The following is a 23,026-nucleotide window of genomic DNA, read 5'->3' as shown; positions in this document are numbered from 1 at the left end:
ACAAATGACTCAAATTGTCTTGCTTTGGAATAAAAGATGGCTTAAGTGCTTCTCTCATATCTGAGCCCTATAAAAATGAACTTCCATACCAATAAATATGTAGGCCCCTCCGTGTCTCTGGTTTTCAGTGACTGGCTACATTCCTCAGAGGGATCCTGTCCCAGGAGGGCATTCCCTGGAAACTATATTTTTCCTCCTTGACTCATTACACACTCACCCTTCTTTCTCATTTGCTTTTTTATTCCAGTGGTCTCCAAAGTAAGATCACACATCCCTGGAGTACACTATAGAAATATACAGGTGTTTATTTATTAATTTAAGAAGTGAGAAAAACTAATCTTTGCCTAAATTTAAATACAGATTATCAAACATTAATATGTCATATCCTGTACAAAAGGAAAAAGAGGAGTCTGATTATTGATGATATTATCTAGCTTTTAACTAAATTAACCCTAAACAAATGTTCAAGAGGCTTTAAAAGATCCTTTCAAAGAAACCACAGTTTGAGGTTAATACCATGACCAAGCTAAAACTTATACCATAGTAGTGGCCTTTTAGTGGCCATATCACAGGATGAAACAATGATGATCCAAGAAGATCTGATAAGAAACATGCCAAGATTTTTTAACTTATCAAAAAGATAATTTAAATATAGATTTACACCTAGTATCATCAACAGCGGACCTTACCCTATTGTACTTTGAGACATTAAATAGTAATATGAAGCCATTAAAATCAGTAAGACATTTAAAAACAAAGCATACAGACAGAAATTTTTGTACTTACTGCAATTTTTCCAATAATGTTTAAAATCATACAATACTCAATCCAATTTTACAATCAATTTTACAAAATTTCACCAAACTTAATGTTAAATGCTTAGAAACCTCTTCTGAAGTTCCTTAGTTACAAAAGACAAAAAGTCACACCCTATTAGAAAAGTTCTTGTCCTTCCTGCTGCTACAAAAATAGCTAAAAATAATATATAGAAAACAGTATGGCAACATTTACTAATAAGTACATTTCTGGGCTAAAAAATCAGATCTTCCACAGTGTACATCTCTGGGTAACCATTTAATTAGAATGCAATCTGAATGATGTCTTCATGGGTTGCACAGTGAGTAGTACCACAAACAATGTTGAAAGTTGTATAGAAAACATGGCTGTCACTTTCAAAAAGAAACTAATGTCACATAGAATGCCTGGTTTTCAGATAACAAATGTACATATTTTTGAACATGCCTCCGTTCATGATCTTCAACAGGCAAAGTGCTACTTTTGAATGAGTGGCCAAAATATTTACCAAAAAAGATATAGCTTCAACACTGTTACTCTTTTAAATAAAACTAATTTTTAGGGAAAAGTGACTAAGTGTAACTACTGATGAAGAGATTTCCCTGACAGGATGAAAGGGAAAAAATTAGGGATAAGATTACAGATATAACACAATGGAGTAACTGTATTATTCATAGGCAAGCAATTTAGGCAAAATGTTAAAACCAAGTGCTACGTGATGATGCAATTACTTTTTAAAAATAGACACACAAAACACAGTAAAATCTTTACATGCTTTGAAAAGAGATGAGGAGTGACCATGAGAATTGTTGGCACTACCCACAGTTTCTCCTGCTTATCTCATGACAAAGTTTCCAAACTTAAGGATAAGGAACCAAAAAACTAGTGTACCAAATGTGCTAACCTTTCAGTGATGACAAGTAGCTGTGAGTGTGTTATCAAATAGCTAGTCTAGACTAGATAGATAGATGGACAGACAGATACATACACCCATACACTGTTATTGTTTAGTCATTAAGTCTTGTCAGACTCTTTGCTATCCCATGGTCTGTAGCCCACCAGGCTTCTCTATCCAGGGGATTTCCCAGGCAAAAATACTGGAATGGACTGCTATTTCTGTCTCCAAGGGATCTTCCCAACCCAGAGATCGAACCCACATCTCCTATATTAGCAGGCAGGTTCTTTACTACTGAGCCACCAGGGAAGCCCACATATATACCTAACATCATACAAACTTAACTGTCTCTTCAAGGTAAAGGTGATATTTCATCAAATGACAAAGTAAATGATTTTAAAAACAGATATATTATATTGAAAATGTATTTTTAAAACACATGTTTGGAAATGATTCCATCATAGTGTGATTTTGTTACCAAAAGTTTTTTGTCTATCACCAACAAAAACTCTCATCTGTTTTCAATTTTAAAATTGGCAACAGCATATTCCAACCTGTTCAATGATGTTACAAAGAGTTCCAATGTGCTTTTGAACCCATTTATTAGAAATATGGTAAAAAAACAAATGATTGTCATGAGAGAAAAGAGGTATTTTACTAGCCACATTTTAACAAACTTTTTGCATACTTTGTGTAAAGGATTAATAAGTTAGTATCACATTCAATGCAAACAATAATGTACTTCTTCAATTTGGATATATTTTTCTTTCTTAGGTATCAGTTTTAGCTGTGGCAGCATTAAAACCATGTAGCAAAGAAACCTGAAATTAGAACCAAACTATTCAATCACTGTATCACCAGTGTTAAACTAAGACTTTAAAAAATAACAAATCATATTATATTATATTATAGAACTGGGGGGACCACAGTTTTAAAATATTATTTATTCTATCAATACATCTTTCATTTTAATATCTATTGTACATGTTTTACAGCATATACTAACACAATAGTACATGTATGTAAGTTTAAATAAATATGGACATGTATTAGGGCACATGCTCATAAGTACTTCACTGGTGACATGCTCTATCCAAAAATTTTGACGATCACTATTCAGATCAGAAGTTCTTCCAAATAAGCTGTAAAACTTTTATTTTGTCAAGAGGAATTGAACCAGCCTCACTTTTACCAACAGTACTGTCCAGTTGCCCTAAGGCTATCCCAGTCACTTAAGATTTGTATTTCCTTCTCTCCTTTTACATCTTAAATTATGATCTTTTCACCTCAGCCACTGAAACTGCTACATTCACCCCTAATCAAACAGGGAGGATACCAACTATGCTATGTGATGACATTCAAACAAACATTTTATCACTAATCAAAGTTATTTACTTTTAAGATGCAGTAGCAATATACTTAAATAGAAGCTTCCTTTGAAACAATTTAGGAAGACCAAATAATTTAATGCCCCTCCTACTAAATATAATAAAATTATATTTCTGTTTTTAAATTACCTCAGATACAAATTTGTGAAATAAGCAAAAGTAAAAACTATACAATCATAGACTCATAAAAGTTAAAGGACATTGATACAAATGTCCTATTTTACTGAGATTTTAATGGAAGCCAGTGTAGGCATAGATCAAAAAGGAAAATGAAAAATCCAAAGACGTGAAAGTGGTGCTAACAAAATTTAAAAGAAAAAAAAATCAGCATACAATATGAAGGGGTATATATTTTCACATATAATTTACTTGCACAGCTCCTGATAACATTAATGAGTTTTCTATGTGGACATAATTGAAGAAATTAGACACAAAACTTCACAACTAAGACATGACTAATTATGATGAGTGCTTTGGAAAAGGTCCCAAAGTGTCATAATTAAAAGCTGAGGTATTTTTCATTCTTTCCCTGCCATGACATACATGAATTAAGAGTTGCCAAGTTCACTAATCTCACCCAATGTAGGTTGTTATATACATTTTCCTTGGAGAAAATAAGCCTGTTACAAATTACTACGTAATTTAAAACACATAAGCATTTGGGGTACATAATCCTACCTTAGCATACCTGTAAATCACACAAATCTATACAAAGAGTACAAATGGAGGTATTCTCTGAACTGTTGTCTGTAAAAATTTAAAGGGTCTAACCTCAAAAAAGCTGAAAATTTCTTCTAATAATGTCTTAGAGTATTATATTAAAATAAAAATTAAATATAGGATGCAATTTTAGTTGGTTTCAAGATTAAAATTCTTTTTAAACCTCAATATATCTATTTTCAGTATGTATCTTTATAGTGGAAGAGGACTACACTTAAGAAATTTTAAAATAAACTATTTCCAATCTCCTGAAATAAACCATAATAGAAAATAATATTCTAAAACAGAATGTATTTGTATATGTATTTGTATAACTGAGTCACTTTGCTGGACAGCAGAAATGGGCACATTACAAATCAACTATACCTCAGTAAAAACAAAAAAGGAACCAAACTCAAAGCCACTGCTAGCATCATTTTATATTTTACTTGTAAATTCAAAATTCAGAAGTTGATTAAATGGAAACAAATGTGAAAAAAAAAAAAAAAAGAATTTTTAAAATAGGCCAATTTTCCTCCAGTGTGTATTTGGACCTTCAGATTCAAGAATCAAAAATGTGCCTGAGACTCAATTAACTAATACGCTATGTTCCAAGTTTGTTAAACTTTATCCAGTTGCTGTATTATTTCAGTTTTTATTTTCTTTTTTGCTTGAGTTTTTGTTTCTTATTAAAGAACTCAACTGAAAGTCCTAAAGGAAAATGTTCTTTAAGCATCATAACTAATTTAATATGACTAAATTGTTTTATAGAATTTTCACATCATTTTTCTTCTTTACTCAGCTTCAGAGCCTTTCTTTTTAATGAAGAGATTTCATCATATTTTTCATGCTGTTATCAACACTTCAAGTCTACAGCACACCAAAGCAATAGGAAGGAAAACAACAGGTTAAGGCCATTGAAAAGAGGGCCATAACTTCTGCAGCCTATGTGACCATAAAGCCCTTTTCAGAAAGTGGTTATGTTACAAGGTCATATAAACTGCAAAATCTCAATAGGTATATCTAATTTGTAGAAACAAGCTACTAAACCTCAGAAAACTTCCAAACCAAAAAGAGCAAAGAAGGCTTGTAGCTCAGAGAAAAGGCATTCAGAAAGTTATTAGAAAACGTGAGACCCCAGATTACAAAACTATAAAGGGTACATTTAGCACCCCTATTTGAAAATTATCAAGAGTAGAGAGTGGTTGCTCTGCTACTACTATTTCTGGTACTGATACTGGTTCACCATCATCACTGTATAATAATAATTTGTATTTTTTCCCAAAACTTTGAATCACTCTGAGGATTCATTTAATTTTACATTATCCCTCAATTAAAAAAAAAAAAAATATGGAACATGCCAACTTGATAGTTGGAAAACTCACAAATAACACCCAGATCTAAAAATTTCCAGATATTTCCCTTTCTCTAAGATAAAGGCCAATTAAAAGAAAAAAATTTTTACAGTGTAAGATAGAAGATTTTATTAAGTTATGGTCCAGATCATCAGTTCAAATATTAGTAAGCCATTTATTTTAATTTTAATACTTAGTTTAATTTAATACTTATTCTTATATATATATAAACTAATACTTAGTTTAATTTAATACTTATTCTTCCCTGGTGGCTCAGTCAGTAAAGAGTCTGCCCGCAATGAGGGAGACCTAGGTTCAATCCCTGGGTCAGGAAGATCCTCTGGAGAAAAAAATGGCAACCCACTCCAGTATTATTGCCTGGAGAATTCCATGGACAGAGGAGCCTAGGGGGCTATGGTCCATGGGGTTACAAAGAGTCAGACATGACTGAGTGACTAACACTTTCACTTTCGACATATTCAAAGGAATCAATACTTTGAAAAACTTCTCTGTACCTTAAAATATACTCACAATATCCCTAACCACAAAACTGAGCTAAGAAAGGGAAATTAAGAGGTTAAATCAGCAGAGGTTAAGCTGCTGGCTTATGGCCACTTCACATTTATGATAGACAAGGCCTTTCTAGAATCACAAAGACACAAACATGAAACATTTTGGTATCAAATGCATTACAAAATAGTCAATAATACCATCAAATGTTTCCTTCATGTCCAACGCTTTTCAGGATGCTACTTCAAATAGGTTATTCCTAATTAACCTTTAAGACACAGTTCAAAAGCCAACTCCTACTAGAAGCTTTCCTTGACATAGGTACTTCTGCTCTTATACATATCTCCATTATAGCAACTAGTACACTGCATAGGATTACACATATTCATAACTCTTCACTAGGATCAATCGTGCATTTTCATCTTTGAAATCATGTAATCAAGTGGTTCTCATCTTTTCACCGTCAAGTATCCTTTTATTAATCCTCCTTCATAAAACCCATATTTTGACTTAGCCACTGAAAGCCTCAGGAAGGTTAAAAGACCAAAAATACACAGAGGGTGATTCAAACAGTGTCATCTTTCAAACTTGCCATATTTATTATATTATAATTAAATTATTCCCTAATTTTTTTAAAGACATATAGAATGTCTAATATATATGACATTATAATGTCTAGACATATATAACATCTAACATATACAATCCCTATAAAGACTTATATAAACTGACATTTAATGCTTCTGATCAACATGGTATTGTTCAGCTACATTCAGTATATGGAAATGCAGTACTGATTTGGCTCTGGAAGTAAGTATGAAGATAAAATAAATGAGCACTGACATTATATAAAAGAGGTTGGGGGGGGGAATAAGGTCAAAAATGCCAACCTTAATTTATGACACACAAGCTTTGTTTATAGTGAGTAATATCCTGAAGCAAAGCTCAATTGAAACATTTATTCCTATCAAGTAGGAAGTTAGACAGTATGATTGGTAAGGTTATCTACCCTGTATACCTTTTACTGAATGAGGCAATGAATATGAAAGCACTTTGAAAACTGAGTTGTATAAAACATATGAGAATTAAGGGCCCTTTTCATGCCATGGTTCTACTACTGATTACTTATAAGTATTGTCGATTTATCCTAACACAGTCACCTAGAACTGTTCTAGGCACTTCTATATTCATTATCTTCCAACTTAATCTTCCCAACAACCATATCTGATAACTTCTATCACAATCCCCATTTTAAACATCAGGGGGATTTCCCTGGTGGTCTAGTGATAAAGAATATGCTTTCCATTGCCAAAGATACAGGTTCAATCCTTGGTTGGGGAACAAAGGTCCCACATGCCTTGGGGCAACTAAGCCTGCAAATGAAACTAGACAGCCTGAGCTCCCCAGCAAAAGATCACAAGTGCTGCAACTAAGACCCAACACAGCCAAGAAAAAAAAAAAATGCTTTAATTAGGAAATTGAGACCAACAGAGGTTGCACATCTTTTCTAAGATCACACAAATAGTTTAGGAAATAAGACTTCAAAGAAAAGATTCAAGAAATAAAATTTCAGGTTTAATTTTGATATTTTCACAAGTAGGTCTGGCATTCATATGAAGAATGTGTTTCCATTTTTTCTTAAAATCAAAGTAAAAGAAAGTTGATTAAGATGTATATATTTGACACACAGAACTTCCAAATGTTAATCACTGAAACACATAACCAAAGAAGATTATAAAATCTCCTTCTTTGTTGGCTTTGCCAAAAAATAATAATAAGAGAGTTTCTTAACTGATTAGAATGGAGAAATACACCCTTGGAGTAGGGAGAATGATGACCTTTCAAAATCTCTTCTAGCGCTTAGAATTAGAATATTCTCAAATTTGAGAGCCGTACATCCAAATTCTACATTTAGTCACTACTCTACCCAAAATCTGCAAGACTACTAATGAATAATTCTTTCCAGGAAAGAAACAAAGGAGCATGTATTACTGTGAATATTTCATATAAAAGGAAAAGCAATTGATAATATAGCTTGCCAAAGATTACACAAAAAGTACACATAAAGCTGAAATCGGAAACCAGACCTGTATAATTCTAAGTACAATATCAAACAGTAATCGATAACATGTATTAGTATTGAGCTTACATTTACATTGAGCTTTATATTTATTTACCTCATTTAATCCTCACAATAACCTTATGATGTAGGTATTATTATTACTCTCATTTTAGAGATGAAGAAAGAGATATGGTGAGAGATTATACTATGCATATACTCGGGTAGATGGGGTAGCTGAGTTCTCCTATATAGAAAGTTCAATGACCATGGATCTAGCTGGAGGCTATTCCTGAGAAAATAATAACATCCCTGCCCTTTCTTTCCCAAGAAAGAAGAACAAACTATTCTCTCCCTATTTAGGAGCATCCTTCTCCACTTCTACCAATGACCCACTAAGCACCATGACAACTGTACCTAACTTTCTCACCTATCAAATATCAAAAATCTTCAACAGAAGAGAAAGTTCTCAAAAAGTAAAAACTTGTGACTTCAAAAATGCCCTTAAGGTTTCCCTGGTGGTCTAGTGGTTCAGAATCTGCCTTGCAATGCAGGGCACACTGGTTCAATCCCTGGTCCAGGAAAATCCCACATGCTGCAGGGTAGCTAAGCCAGTGCACCACAGCTACTTAGCCCATACTCTAGAGTCCTCAAGCCACAACTACTACAGTCCACGTGCCTGTAGCCTGTGCCCCACAACAAGAGAAGTTACCACAGCCAGAGGCCCACACACTGCAACTAGGGAGTAGCACTCCCACCACAACTGGAAAACAAGCCTGTGCCCAGCAACAAAGATCTGATGCAGCTAAAAATAAAGAAATACTTTTTCTTTAAGTTGCAGAACAGAAAATAATATTTTTTTAAATACCCCTCAGGATATGCAGAACTTAGTAAGTGCTCGATCATGTTGCCCCATGATCTGTTTATAAAGTATAAAAGGAACTATTTGCAACCATGCCTCAGAATAAGTCCCATTTGAAATCTATGCTTGTCATTAAAAAATAATCAGTGTAGGGGAGTTTAGGGGAGAACGGATACATGCATATGTATGGCTGAGTCCCTTTGCTGTTCACCTGAAACTCTCAAAATGTTGTTACTTGGTTATATACCCCAAAACAAAAATAGAAAGTTAAAAAAAAATAATCTGTGTATATGTTAATCCCAATCTCCCAATTTATACACTACTAATATATAACATAGATAACAAATAAGAAACTACTATATAGCACGGGGAACCCTATTCAATACTCTGTAATGACTACGCAGCAATAGAGTCTAAAAAAGAGTGGATATATGTATGTGTATATGTATGTGCATGCGGATTTACTTTGCTGCACAATAGAAATGAACACAACCTTGTAAATAACTATACTCCAATAAAAATTAATTTTTTTAAATCTGTTGCATTTTTGCTTTTCCACATAAATGCTTGCGTAGTCGTGGAAAGTAAAGCATCTTTAACTTTCTTTGTCAAATTTTAAAGGACTACTTTTCAAAGAAGCAAAGAAATTGTGCTCAGTGAAGTCAAAAATCACAAATAGCAATAACATCTATTTTTGCATTTGAATGGATATATTAAAGATAGACAATTCAATTTGTCTCTTTGAGTAGAAACAACAAATTATTGAACAAAGAAAGGATAATAGATCATTTAAAGATTTATCTTGTGAGATTTTCAGAGAAGAAAGAAATCAAGGGAGAACCTGAAATGAGAGAATACAGAATGTTTGCAGAGACACTAATATGCACTTCATATAAAGAATTTTAAATTTACCTTATGTTTATTATGCTTATTTATACATGTCATCATTGAAAAGCATCAAATAAATATATTTAAGTAATTTTGATCCAAAATAGTTTAAACATAAAAACTCTTAAAGGATTTCACAATATCATATTAGGCTTCTTCAATACATAGTGATTCAATTCAGAAAAACCTTTTAATAGCTTTATAGACTAGAAGAGCTTAGTAAGTAAAATATACTAGTGAATTCCTTACCACATGCATAGAAAGAAAGCAAATACAGAAATAGAAAATCTAGAAAATTACAGAGCAGAAAATTCAAGTTAATTACCAAAGATGCAAATTTTCTAAAATATACACAACATTGGACTACCAATTGTTAGACTTTTTTTTCACTATCTTTTCCCCAAATAACTACAGGTTACAATGCTAACCTAGTTCTTTATAAATAAACTCAAATGTCTCCCTATAAATGCAGAGATGACTCTTTAGATAAACAAAGATTTCCATAGTTTCAAATAATTGTTTTTCACTTGAAGTAGTATGAAAGAGAATGCCACTATGCATTTGCATGCCTTTAAAAGGTAAAAAAAAGAACATCTCAGAGTTCTTTTAATATTTCTAAAAGGATTTTTCCAATATTATGTACTGTACAATATAGTGGGGATTACTAAACATATTGGCATTATAAAATAGAAATAACTGGGCAGTTGATTTTATGTAGTTTACTAGTTTACAATAGATTACAGCATCTACAATTAACCTCAGGAAATAATTCACATCTTTACTAAAGATGAAAGTTTTTTTTGAGTGAATAGTAAAACATGAGTGATATATAAGGGGTCTTAGAGGAGCAAGAAGAGATTCTGAATATAAACAAGCCATCATTCTGGTAAAAGGAAATACAAACAACTAGAATAAAAATAGTTGATGCACAAAAGCCATAATGAGGGGGTAGCTCAAAAAATAACTTCTACTCTGAATGGTTTGGATGAAATACAAATTATCCACAGAAAAGTGTGGACTGGCATAAATGTTTGTACAAAATTATAAGTGTATTTCAAGAAGTATGCAAGAGGCAACCGCCTGCATGATGCACAAGGTCCCGGCAATGCTCTGCTTAAGTGCTAGTGCACAGAGTCCAAACCACTGCATTTTAATTACCATGCAGCCTCAGATATATTGCCTTTGATATGGAAATGTTCTTGTTCTCTCATCTTCACATATGGTCTCATGCACAGAAATCTTTATCTGATTCATAAAAAATAAACTAGAATCCAATCTCAACACCTGACCTCAGTGCTTAGAAGTTTTTTACTAAGCATGGTGTCACTATAAAAAGAATGGCTAATATTAGTGTAAAGTTGGATATTTTGAGCAACGATATGAAGGATTTGCAGTTAAGAACTGAATCGATACTGTTTCTCTGAGGTTTTAGGGTTTTGAGGTCCCTTTTTTGAGACTACCACAGATTTGAGGAAAAACAGACCAGCAGCCTTTTCCAGAGGAGAGAGTACGTAGTAGACTTACATGATTTTTCATCTTACAATCTCCACCTACACTCTCAATTGATATTTTTATCCAAATTATGACAATGGATATTTAAATCTGAAAAGCTCTATTAAGAACCATAACACTAATTTAAAATTATTTCCAGTTTGACTAAAAGTCTAAACAAAATGATTAGCTGAAAAACTTTTACCCTCTTCCACAGAACAAGAAAAATGAAAACACACTTCCTATAAATGTATAATAAGTATATAATGAGAGAATGATTAAAGTTTCTGATATAACTTATCAAAGCAATTAGTTTTCAGATCACAGTTGAAGAACCTCCAGCAAAAATGATATGATATACATTTAAAATGTGCTAACAGTTAATAAAAACTGCTTTTCATAGACTATACTGGAGTACCAGTTTGTTTTTGTTTTTGTTTTACTTGAGTATGTTGAAAGTCAGGGGACAGTCAGTGGAAAATGTGGGGACAGGATAAAGACACAAAATGTTCAATATATTATTTTTGTTGTTAGGAAAAAAATAATAGGGGAGAGTTTTATTTCTTAAACAAGAAGCAATCCAAATGCAAAGAAAGTCCATTTTCTGCTCTAAAAAGCAAAACTATTTGTTCATTCTTTTAGCAAGTTTTTATAATAAAATCTGTTTTCATTACATCTCATATACCTTGATAATTCTGAAATTACCTAGATTAACTTTTTTAAAAAACAGTAATATGACCCATCTAACCTCATGACAGCAGATAATACATCCCATCTGCAAATCATCTTGCTGAATGTTATCTGTGTTTTATCATTTCTAGTACCTGTCTGTGCCTGATATGGTACTCTCAGGCACATTAGCTTGATGGAATGTTTCACTTGACTTCAAAAACATCAATTGATATATATGCACCCCTAAACTATATTTAAACAAATAGCTCTTAGAACAACCAAAATTTTAATTGTACTCTACTATACTTTTACAGAATGCTGTTTGTAAATAGTGAAAAGGTATCTATCAATTATCTCACTAACAAGAGAATTCTTTCAAACTTAGAGATTTATAACCTAACAATACAGAAAAGTATAGAAAATATTAAAAGTAAGGGTTAAAGCCAATGTACACTAAACTTTGTGAAAATAAAATTCATTTACTCCAGTATCTAGTATACTAATTGAAAGAGGATTTTTAAAATGTCACTAGTTCCTTCAATATAAGATAGATATGTGTAAAAATTTCAACAGTGACCAATAAACCAATAATTCCTAAAAGAAGTCAAATAGAAACAGCATAAAATCTCAATAATGCCACCAAAATTTATCATTTATGTATTTAAAGCAATATGTTGTTAAAGCCTTATAAGAGAAAGATTTGCTAAATAAGTTAACATTTTACATATGTGCTTTTCCCTTACTAAGAAAAATATCTTTCTACTGCTAATGAAAAAATGTCCAGCAGACAATATGAATGTCATTTCTTCTAGATATTCAGTTACTGAATCCATTACAGAATCAATTTAAGATATAGATATTGATAGTGCTTTATTAATTTTTTTACATCTACCTTTCTTTGTAGTGTAATATTGGGCACTGTGCTTACACAGTATACTATTACAGGAGCTTGTATCATGCTCTGTGATAATAAACTTGCAATTTATTTTGCATTTTCAAGAATACATATATACCAAGAGAAAGTTCCTTCTTGTTACTTCCAAAATAAAAATTAAGAACAACAATAAATACAATAAACAATATTTAGTTTTGCCACTTTAAAAAGAATATGGTGGGAGAACCGAGGAAAAAAGGAGGTGGCAGTGATACAAGAAAAGCAACAGAAGATACTAGTTTGCCAGAGGAATTAATGACCTAGCACTTGTCTAGATCCTGGTCACTTACTGCCCTTGGTCATAAGCTAGATCTAATATGTGTAGTGCACACTTACTTGCTTTCAGAGTCTAAAGGATATTTTTTTTTAGTTAGTGTTTGTTGTTCTTGTTTTAGAATGGGACAATCTCTCTTGATTTATGAGGTTTTCAAAAATGCAGGAGAAAAAAATTTACATGCCATTTGGCCTACTGCCCATGCACTTACATATGTGTATTCAGGAAGATACACTCAAATATACATAGATTATATATTTATGGTCTGGTACAGTAAAAAAAAAATCAGTCATAACTTTTTCCCTGCTGTAATAAAATAAAGTATTTCATTGATTCAATCAAAAGCAAATGCAACTAAATAAGCCACGTCCCCACCATCAAGAAGAAAAGTCCACTCTTGCTGCCATAGACAAGCTAACTCTATCCCACTGAATTTGTGAAAGGTTTAAGATGTTTGCTTGTTTGTTTTCAAGTAAAGAGAATCTTCTAGTAGGTATCAGGAATATCTAAGTGGCTTAGAAACAAGGGAAGAAGGGAGAGTGATGAAAGTGTCTAATGCTGAGTGTTGAATTCCATGATTATTGCACAGGGTGATAGGGGGAAGCTCATGTTCATGACTGCAGACATCTGGTCTCTTCCAGAGAGTGCAGACTAAAGTTGACCTGAAGCTGAGGTCTAGAAAGCTAGGCAGGAAGCTCAAGCACCAATCTGGGTACAAACAGAACAGGGTACTGCTCCTAAAAACCCCAGGCTGAATAAGAGTGAGACAGGGAGAGAGCAGATATTTACAGGTTCGCCCGCACAGTGAACACTAGCAGCCCCAAGTGGCTAGGCCTGGAGGGGGGAAACAGAAACTGCCATCTGAGCGCATACAGCAATTTGCTGAGACCTCTGGGGTGGGTGCAGGAGGAAGCACAGAACAGGTGAACAGTCCAACTAGAAACTGAAGCCCCTACCCAAGCCAGGATACAACGCCAAGTCTGCGCTAGTCCTACTGGGATAGCGCAGACTGAAGGGCACTGGCAGCCCTCCCCCATGGGCGGAGTGTGTAGAGCAGGTGTAGCGCCAGATTTACTCTGCATCCCCTTTCCTCGTTCAGCACGCATCCTGCCGCTTGTGTCGGGCTTGCCTATCTAACCAGTAGTCTGCCCTCAGCCGAAAACTAGAGAAGAAACGAGAAGTGGAAAGAGAGAGAGAGAGACAAGACTACACTGCCACAGTCTTCTCTAGTGCCAGGGCCTCCAGAGGCTGTCCTGGTTGTTTCGGCCCTCCCACGGGAATCCTGTAGCCTGGAACGGTGCTGAGTGGACCAGCTCCGCCAAGCCCGTGCCTATGGGCCTCCGGGACGAGGTGCTGAGTGCGCAGGCTAATTATACATGTGGCATTTGGGCAGCCGACTGTCCAGTGACACCTTACCTTATGAGGAAACGTCAACCTCAGCAACTGTTCAAAACAAAATGCCAGCGCAGGATCAGCTTCGCCGGCTCTTGGCCGGTTCGGGATTGCTTTTCCCACAGATTTTCTCACTTAGCGCAAGAATGTGGCCTGCGGAGGCCAGTCGTGAGCTGGGCGGACCGGGGGAGAGGAAGGGGGGACAGGCGGGGAGGTCCTTGCCAGGTGTCCATCCTGTCCCCCCTCGCCATGGATCAGCTCTCGGACCCGACCACTTGACCTTTTTATTCACCAAACTCACCTCCTAGAAATAGACTGGGCGGGGCTGTGTCTGTTCTCCTCGGGCCCGGGGGAGAAACCTGGGCATGTGACTACACAGGGCAGAAGGGAGGAGACCCTCGGGAGGCAGGGAGAGGGGGCACTCTTCACATCCCGACTCCACTGGGTTGTTGGCTGGGCCGCCCGGCCAGAGCCAAAAGCCCAGCCAGCCGCAAGAGTGCGCGCCGGGGTCAAGCGCCCCGGACACGGACGTCATCCCAGCGCCCCATTGAGTGTGACGGGAGGTCCGGAGCCCAGCCCAGTTTGCCGCAGCAACGGCTTTGGGCCATCTCGAGACCGAAACTTCAAGTTCAGCCCTCCGAAGAGGTCACACACAGAGAAGCAGCCGGGGACAACCCATCTCGCTAACAGTCCATCCCCGCCAGCAAAGTCGAAGACTTATTTTTAGTCCCCAAATAGGGGCAGCATTCAATATCTGGCAGTTCATACAAACAAACGTTTTCAAACTTGGTCAGCCTGAGAGCTTTAAAAAAAAAAAAAAACCTCAAAACACTCCAGCAACAACCACCTTTTATCTGTTCCAAACACACCGATTCTCTTTTTATATTAAAGCTGCGCGGAGCGCCCGGGAAATAGCCCAGGAAATGGAGCTAATCTGTCCTCCGCAGCCCCGCTCTGGGCGCCCGAGCAACCCCGGCAACCTTTGCACAAGCCTCTTCCCTTTTCTGCCCGGCCCTTTAAGGAGAAGAAAGCAGCTCCCTCTGGGAGCGGTCAGGCTCGGGCTGGGCCGCGGGCGGGTGGCAGCACCGCCCCCGGGCCTGGGCCGAACCCCAGAGCGGCGGATCTCTGCGGATCTGCGGAGTGGGCAGCGGGCGGCGGGGACCGGGCAGGGCGCCGAGAAGGACGGAGGGCGCTGGCGGGGCTCGGGGACGCGGGGAGGGGAAGAAACGCGCGGGCGACTGTGTTGCTGCAGCGAGGACTCCGAGGCCGAGTCGGCTCCGGGAAGCGCTGGGCGGCCGGGTCACACGCGCCCCCGCCGGCCCGGCACCACCGCCAGAGCGTCCGAGGGAAAAGAGGGCCACGGATTAGCGCTTGGGTTTCGGATTGTCTCGGAATTCGATTTGCTTATTCCTAAAAAGATCATTCAAAGTCACGTCCAAAAATGAAGGATGGGGGAAGAAGGGAAAGAGCGCAGGGAACTAGAGGCAACTTGCACGGGGTCCCGGGAAAGTTGCGGCGGAGCGGCGTTCGGGTGAGGGTGGGAGGAGGGAGAGAGCTGCTTTTCTAGCGACCCGGGTTTTCTTTGAGCTCCTCCCGGTAAACTTAACGCGGGCAGACAGCGCGGACGAGATCCTAGACTTTCGCCCGCCCTCGGCCATCGTCAACCCCACAAATAGCCAAAGTTTCCAAACCAAAATGGGGGTGGGGTGGGGGTAGCGTTTAGGAAGCCCAGAAACCCGGCAGGTCCTCCCGACCTCCCGCACCCCGAGCCTGGGTAATACTGAAGCGCTCCGGGAAACTGCGACATCGCAGTCAGTCACACGGCGAATCACCCCAACACTTTTCAAGAAAACAAAATATTCGCTGGGAAACTTACTTTGCATTTAGTCTCTATTCTTTAGGGGGATGCGGTTTAGGTCGGCTCGTGAGGGAAGCTCGTTTTGTCCAGGTTGGATATTGTCTACTTATGGATCAGCCCTTGGGTGAGGGTTTATTTTAATTTATGGCTTATGCATTCTTTTAAGGTCGATTTACATGACCTCCGGCTACAACTAAGACAGCCGAGGAAGGCACTCCAGTCGTCAGTCGGCCAAACCCACAATTAAAACAGCCCTCCCCCTAGTCTTGGTGTGACTAGGACTCTCCCGGAGTAGGCTGGCTGCCTGCTTTTCTTTTTTTCTCTCTTCTTTCTTTGCTTCTATTCTTTCCTTCTTAATTTCTTTATGCCTTTCTTTTTTTAATATCACAAAATAAGATGTGGTATCAATTTGAAAGTTTCGGTATAACTTTCTTCAAACCTAAGCCTACAGCGATAACGAGAGATACAGCGCTCACAAAGCCCTCAGGATGCTGCCCTCTTGTGGGCACAAAGGGCCTTTCCACCCAGCGGTCCCATCTGAACCCTCACACAGCACAAACGCATATGCTTACACACACACACACACACACACACACACACACACACGCACACACGGGGAGCGAGAGAGAGAACACTACACACGCAAGCACACGAGCTTCCTCCATCACACACTTGGCGCAAACTTCAATGAAATACCTACCTCAAACTTCATGAAGACTTAAAAATTCATTCTCTAAGCCACCTGATTCTTTTTCATAACATTCCCAGTTATATAGATTAGAGTATCTATACGGGGAGGCGGAGGAGGAGGAATAAGGTGGGCCGAAAGGGCGGACAGATTTCCGGACGAATACTTAGGATGGCGATAACAGCTTTCTGTTGTCAAAGGTTGCGTTGTCTGTCTCTCTCTCCTGCCCTTTTTGCCTTAGTGTCCCACGCACAGTTATCTACAGCTACAACATGTGTTTTCTCCGAGTGGATTTTGGGGATAGGGGGTGGCAAGAAAACCAGAAGCCCGCCACGCAGATCTGTCACCGCCTCCGGAACAAGGCACAACTCTCCGAGAGGGGGACGCATCCTAGGGATACGCGCGTCCACCAGCGAGCGGCAGACGCTCGGGCCCCTTTCTCAGCCTCTACTCTTCCCCCCACCCCCCCACCCCCACTTCTGCGTCTGCCCCACTGAGCGCCCTCCTCCCGCTCCTCCTCCCCCCTCCCCTCCCCAGCCAAGTACGGAAACCCGCCGGGGCTGGGCGGCCGTGGCTCCCGGCAACCCGCGCCCTCGCGGGGCTCCGCGCACTCAGTTCTGGTCCGACCCCAACCCCTCAGTCCCAGCTCAGTGAAACTAACCCTGAAGCTGCCCGGAAGGGCAAGAGCGGAAGGCGCTGGGGACCGGCGGCCGGGCCCGGGGTTCCTGCCCCTGCCCTCTCCTGCTCCCCAACAGGTAGCTCACAAATGGGCCGCGCGCTCTCGCTCTGCCTCCCTCGCTCTCTAGATCGCTCGCTCCGTCCCGGTTACCTGGGCGGGCTCCAGGATGGTACCGCACGGGAGGGCTCCTTGTGCGCTGCGCCGCGGGAGTAAATGGCATTAAAGAAAAAAGGGAAAGATACAAATAAAAAAAAAAATTAAGGAAGGGGAGTCGTTGCTGGGTCAATTAGCTCAGCCCGGGGAGCAAGAGAGCAGAGCCCCCCAGCGCCGCGGCCGGCTAAGCCCGTTAACTCAAGTCTGCGGGGGTGTCCCGCCCCGAGCGGGGGAACGCTGACCCGCAGAAGTTTGCCGCCGGGGTGCCGGGAGGTGAGCGCAGAGCGGGGTGACTAGGGGCTTCCCCCTTGAAACAAGTGAAGGCGATGGTTAGTGCTGTCAATCTTGGCAATCAGTGTGAGCGGCCATGTCGTAAGTATTCAAAGCATTTCCCGTCGTGCAACATCAGAAAGTGAGTGGCCAGGGCATTGATCTGAGCGAGGGAGAGGAGGCAGGGCTCCCCTCCCAGACAACACAGGCAAGATGAGACAAGAGGCGAGGGAGGCAGCGAGCCAGGCAGGGAAGCTGGGAGGGAGGGGGAGGGCCGGGGGAAGAAGAAGGAGGGGAGAGCGGAGGCAAAGGAGAGAGAGCCGGAGAGAGAGAGGGCAGAGACCGGCGGGAGCGGAGGGTGGAATTAGAGAAAGCGCCTGAGAAGAGAGAGTGAAGCGACTAGTAGGACAGAACTGGAAGGCGACAAAGAAGAGGGAGAGTTGAGGTCAGAGGGGAATGGTGACAAGTATTAGGTGGAGAGAAAAAGGCTGAGGAGTAAAGGACCCCAGGAGTGCTATTAGGGCTGGAGTTGTTGGAAGGAGGAGTCTAGATGAAGGCAAACTGAAGAGGCGGAAAGGTAGACAACTGGGGAGAAAGAAAGGAGCAAACTGGAGAAAAGGAGGAGGGAAGGTGGGAGAGGAATTGCAGGGGTGGTAGTTTGTGCTTTGAAAAAGTTATGTGAAGAGGATGATGAATGGACTGAATGTTAGGAAGTACTGAGATATAGAACTGGACCACAGAAGTGAGTCATGGCAGAAACAGAGAAGAGAAAGAACAGGGGCTAAAGCAGACCAAGAAGAAGGAAAGGAAGGTGAATATTAGGATGAATAATAAGGATGAAGAAAAGTGAAAAAGAGAAGTAATCAAAAGAGAGTGAAGAAAGAGATGCAGGAAGCAGAGATCATGGAAACATACAGGTTAACAGGATTTCAGTAAATAGAGGAAGAGGACCTTATTTTAAAAGATGGAGGAAGAGCAACTGAGAGAAAAAGGAATTGATACAGGAGATTCTTAACATATGTAGGGGGCCATATTCTGGAGGCCATGTAGAATATGAAGTTTATGGGTTAAAATTGTGAATAACAAAACATGTACAAACTACCAAAGAAAAAAATGATTATACCTTATACAATGATAAACTAAATAGTCACACATTTATTATAGGGTTAAGTTTGTGTTACACAGAATTGGGTGAGTGATATATGTGTATTACCTCAACTTTGTAGAGGAAAAGATTTGGAGAAACAATTTCAAGATGGGTGGCTGGGAAGTTGTAAAAGATGAAGTTTCAGTCACCCAGGACAGCATTTTGCAAAAACATGTAAGTCAGATAGAGAAAATTATGTTTAACCACCCCCCATAAAAAAAAAAAAAAAAACCTACACAAATTAAAGATTCTCTTTGATGTGGGTGTGTAGGGTAGATAAAAGATTTGAAGAGTATAGGGTGGCCTAATGGAACAGAGACCTGGAATTTTATCTAAGTGCAAAAAAAAAAAAAAACCTGGGGGACTGGGAAGGGAGAGAATAATCATGATGTTAGGTAATAGAGATACAGAACAAAAGAAATAGATGAGAACACTAGCTTTGACAACAGCAGACACAGAGCTAAGAAGCAGCCAGTGTGCACAAGGTGATGTTGGCCTGTGTTAAGCCAGGCCCAAAGAAATAGATTTGAGAAACTAAAGTTAGTGGAGAGCCCAAATTACATCAAGATTAAAAGCTAAGAGAGGGGTTCTGACACGATCAGTGTAAACCTACAGAGATTTGTGGAAGTGAGGTCCTTGCTATGTAGAAACTGATATGAGAGGGCATTACATAAACAGGGAATTTGTGAAAGAAGATATGGACAGGAGAGAGGAGTCAGGAATTAGAGCTAGAAAAATAAAAAAGTTAATGCAATCTAAAGTTGCCAATTTGAGGAAAACCTTCACAGATCAAATGATAAAAGATACAGAGGAGAAAGCCTCATCTTAGTTCCACTAACTTTGAAGAAAATGGAGAAAGTAAGTAAATGCAGATGTACCAAGCTGAGATGTCTGTTAGTCGTATATTGGCTTCTTAAAGTATACTCCATGTTTGGTTTCATATAAACTCCAGACAAGAGAAGGAAGAGGATAGAAATAAGGGTCAGGATGAACACCTGGGATTAGTGGGGCAGAAGGAATAGCCCCATGCTTATTTCCTATTCCAGTTAGGAAAGATGATGCTGAGGATTGGAAGCTTGAAGACTGCAAGTTAAAATGACTTGATGACTGTTGGCTGAGAGGACAACAGTCCCCAACCAGAAATCTTGTGTCCCTTTCTCCCAGAGATCTTCATGACTGGAAAAATCTGCCTGGAGAGGCCAGAGCCTAGAAGCCAGTGAAAAGAATGCCTGGCACCTTTCCTGCCAGCTCCTTCACACCTGGTCCCAAAACTCCCAGGAGTGCTCCTTGACCTCAGAGGCCCAACGGGCAAACCCAGATTGGTGTTTCTATCCTAGACAAGAGTCAACTCTCTTCTGGGTTTTGATTTTGTCTTTGTTTTATTTTGTTTTTGTGAATGAGTGTGGCCTGGCCCAGCTGTCCTTCCAAAGCCTCTCTCTGGCCCTAGAACTCAACTACAGGAGCAAAAAATCTCTGGAAAGCTTTAGGGCAAAATCGAATGACCCTTCCTAAATGCCTACAGAGTTAAAGCAGAGAGAAGAGGGGATAATTTTAAGTCCCAAAGCCTGAATTCTCAGGGTAGAGCCACCGAGAGAGGTGAAACATCCCAGATGGAAACGATGGGGCGCGAGTTGGGTTTCTCAAAGTTGTGGTAAGTTTAGCTTTACAAGTACCAGCGTATGAGTTCTTTAAATCACCCAGCACTGGGGAATCTGGGGAACAAGACAGACCCCGCCGACCAGGTACAGGCTTCTGGCAGAAGGCCAAAAAAAGCGACATTATCAAGATCTCCGACATCCGAGGCCCTAATACTGGGCCGCGGTGGACCTTCGGCGGAAGAACGGCGGAATCCTCTTCAGATTTTATCTAGTAAACTGATAACCAAAGTAGATTGATAAGGCGGAACCCCGAGCCAATCACAACATTAATCCCTAAAAGAAAGAAACTAAAGTTTGGGGTCTCGGTGCCGCACTTCAGGCTGTGCATGGGTTGACACGTGGCCCTCGGGGGCGGGAGTGAGCCCTCAGAGTTTCCTTTCAAGCCACAGGCGCTGCAGTACAGAGCAGGGGGCAAGGCAAAGAGCGCTGCAGAGGGTTGAAGTGCCGGACTCTCCACCTGGTCCGCACTGGCCTGCGGGCTCCAGGAAGTTCCGAAAGGAGCCGAGGACACCTAGGCACCGTGGCCAGATCCCGGCACACTAGGGCTCACTTTCCCTGGGGGTCGGAGCCCCGCGCTGCGCAAGAAGCCGGGCACCGAGCACCGGGAACCATGGAGGGAAGAAGGGGCAAGCGGTGAGAGCAGACTTACCTGCCCGCAGCTATCGCTGCCTCCGAGCTGTCCGGGTGTCCCTGCGCACGACAACCAGCAAAGACAACTCGGCTTTGCGAAGTTTGGCCTCGCACCTCCAGAGAAGAGGCGCGAACCGGCAAATGAAAGGCGCGCTCGGTTCCTGGAGAGAGGTCCCCCTGAACTTGGGAAGGGGAGCGCAATGAATTCTGCTCGAGAAGTTAATATTTAAAGCACCCACGCAAAAATCAAAACGACTGTTAAAGACTCGTATTCTCGCCTTGAAAGTCTCCTTAAACCAGCCGGGAGGACAATTCAGATATACATGATTTCATCCTAAGGTTTCTAACTTCTTTGAGGAAGGGCTTTATAGGTACTGTATAAATAGTACAAATATAAATGTCTTCCAAAACACGGAGAATGAGAACTTTTACTGAAACGAAGAATAAGTGAAAGAGTATAAAAAGCCAAAAAGGAAGAAGTTGGAAACTTTAATTACAGCCCAGAGAAAACTTTTAGCAATTGATTTCCTTAAACAGGAATAACAAACACACCAATGACTCCAGCAGTCCATCGCACTTCATTTAAGTTTGGTGTAACCAAATAACCCGAACTCCCAAATAACAGTGCCCTTGGGACTCTGCCTCAAAGAGGTCGGAACTCGTGTTTCAACAACAAAAGCAAAAAAGCAAACTGTGAATAATGCTCTGCGTTCTTTAAGACGTCATTTTGCAAAAGGACCAGGCATTGTCCCTGGACTTTAAATGGATAGAGAATAACATTAAATTTCATTTGAATCTGCGCATCATCATAGTGGGAAGACCACAGCGGTAGCGACAGTAGCAGCAGCACCGCCACAAAGGAGGTGGGGAAAAGTGGTAAAAATGCATGAACTTTTTTCAAAGAAAAATAAAGATAAATCAAAAATAAGTTTTACAGACATGTCTTTCCTGGCTTAGGAAAGTTAATTTTTAAATGTTCTCCTGCTGTCTAAGGTGCAAAGCCGAGTCTAGGGGAGTGCGTGGCTGGAATCTGCATGCTGATAAGAGAAGGCTGATGTACTTACAGTGACAGAGGGCAGGCTGCGGGAGAAAAGCTGTTTGTGTTAGCCTGCGAGTTACCCAGGGCTGCAGTGAGAGCAGAAGGGAGGAGTGGGAGTGCCAGTCTGCGTACACCTTCACCGCGTCTCATTACATCTGCCAGCCTCTCTCTCCCTCTCTCTTTCATTTCCACATTCCCTTTGTTCCTGAAAAAAAAATCTACACGTCACATCAGAGTCCCCAGATGCAGTCTACACCAAAGAAAAAAAAATGAATAATTCAATCAAACTGTGCATAGTCTCTAAGGCAATAAATCTATTGCACTTAAAGAAACGAAGGGTAATTACCACCATGGAATTAGAATAAGGCCAAAGACCCGAGATGTCGTTAAGTCTCTGGGTAAACTCCCCGGTCAAATAAAGTTTCATTTATTTAATCCTTTTGACATCTCAAATGGAAAGTCAGAGAAAGATTTTAACTTGTTTTAGAAGGATATTCACTTATCTTTAAACACATTTTTAGAAGGGGGAATAAAGAAGGGGAGAAAGCGCCTCGGGCATACTACCCTGCTGAAAAGGCTCCCAAAGGCAGCAGCACAGAGCGGGCACAAACATGAACCAAGACAATGTGTCCGTGGAGCCTGTCCAGGGTCAGTTTCTCCTCCACTCCACCCTCCTCCTCTCTCTCATTA

The 23,026-nt window shown here is 40.1% G+C and overlaps 1 protein-coding gene across 11 annotated transcripts in view; it reads right to left on the bottom strand.

Annotated features, from left to right (window-relative positions):
* SOX6 (SRY-box transcription factor 6) overlaps positions 1-22,541 on the bottom strand; it is a 685,495-nt gene extending 662,954 nt beyond the window's left edge. For 2 of the 11 annotated variants that reach the window (XM_061146939.1, XM_061146891.1), the window contains exon 1: positions 22,362-22,541. The gene's annotated coding sequence lies outside the window, so the exon portion shown is untranslated. Of the gene's footprint in view, positions 1-14,238; positions 14,375-14,515; positions 14,543-16,090; positions 16,608-16,772; positions 17,044-17,421; positions 17,459-17,589; positions 17,989-22,361 lie in introns of those variants that run through there. The other 9 variants (XM_061146914.1, XM_061146883.1, XM_061146950.1 and 6 more) reach the window with 7 other exon arrangements.
* Positions 22,542-23,026: the final 485 nt, after the last annotated feature.

The sequence above is a fragment of the Dama dama genome, chromosome 1 (assembly GCF_033118175.1).
Source record: "Dama dama isolate Ldn47 chromosome 1, ASM3311817v1, whole genome shotgun sequence".
NCBI lineage: Eukaryota > Metazoa > Chordata > Mammalia > Artiodactyla > Cervidae > Dama > Dama dama.
This window is presented reverse-complemented; position numbering and strand designations above follow the sequence as displayed.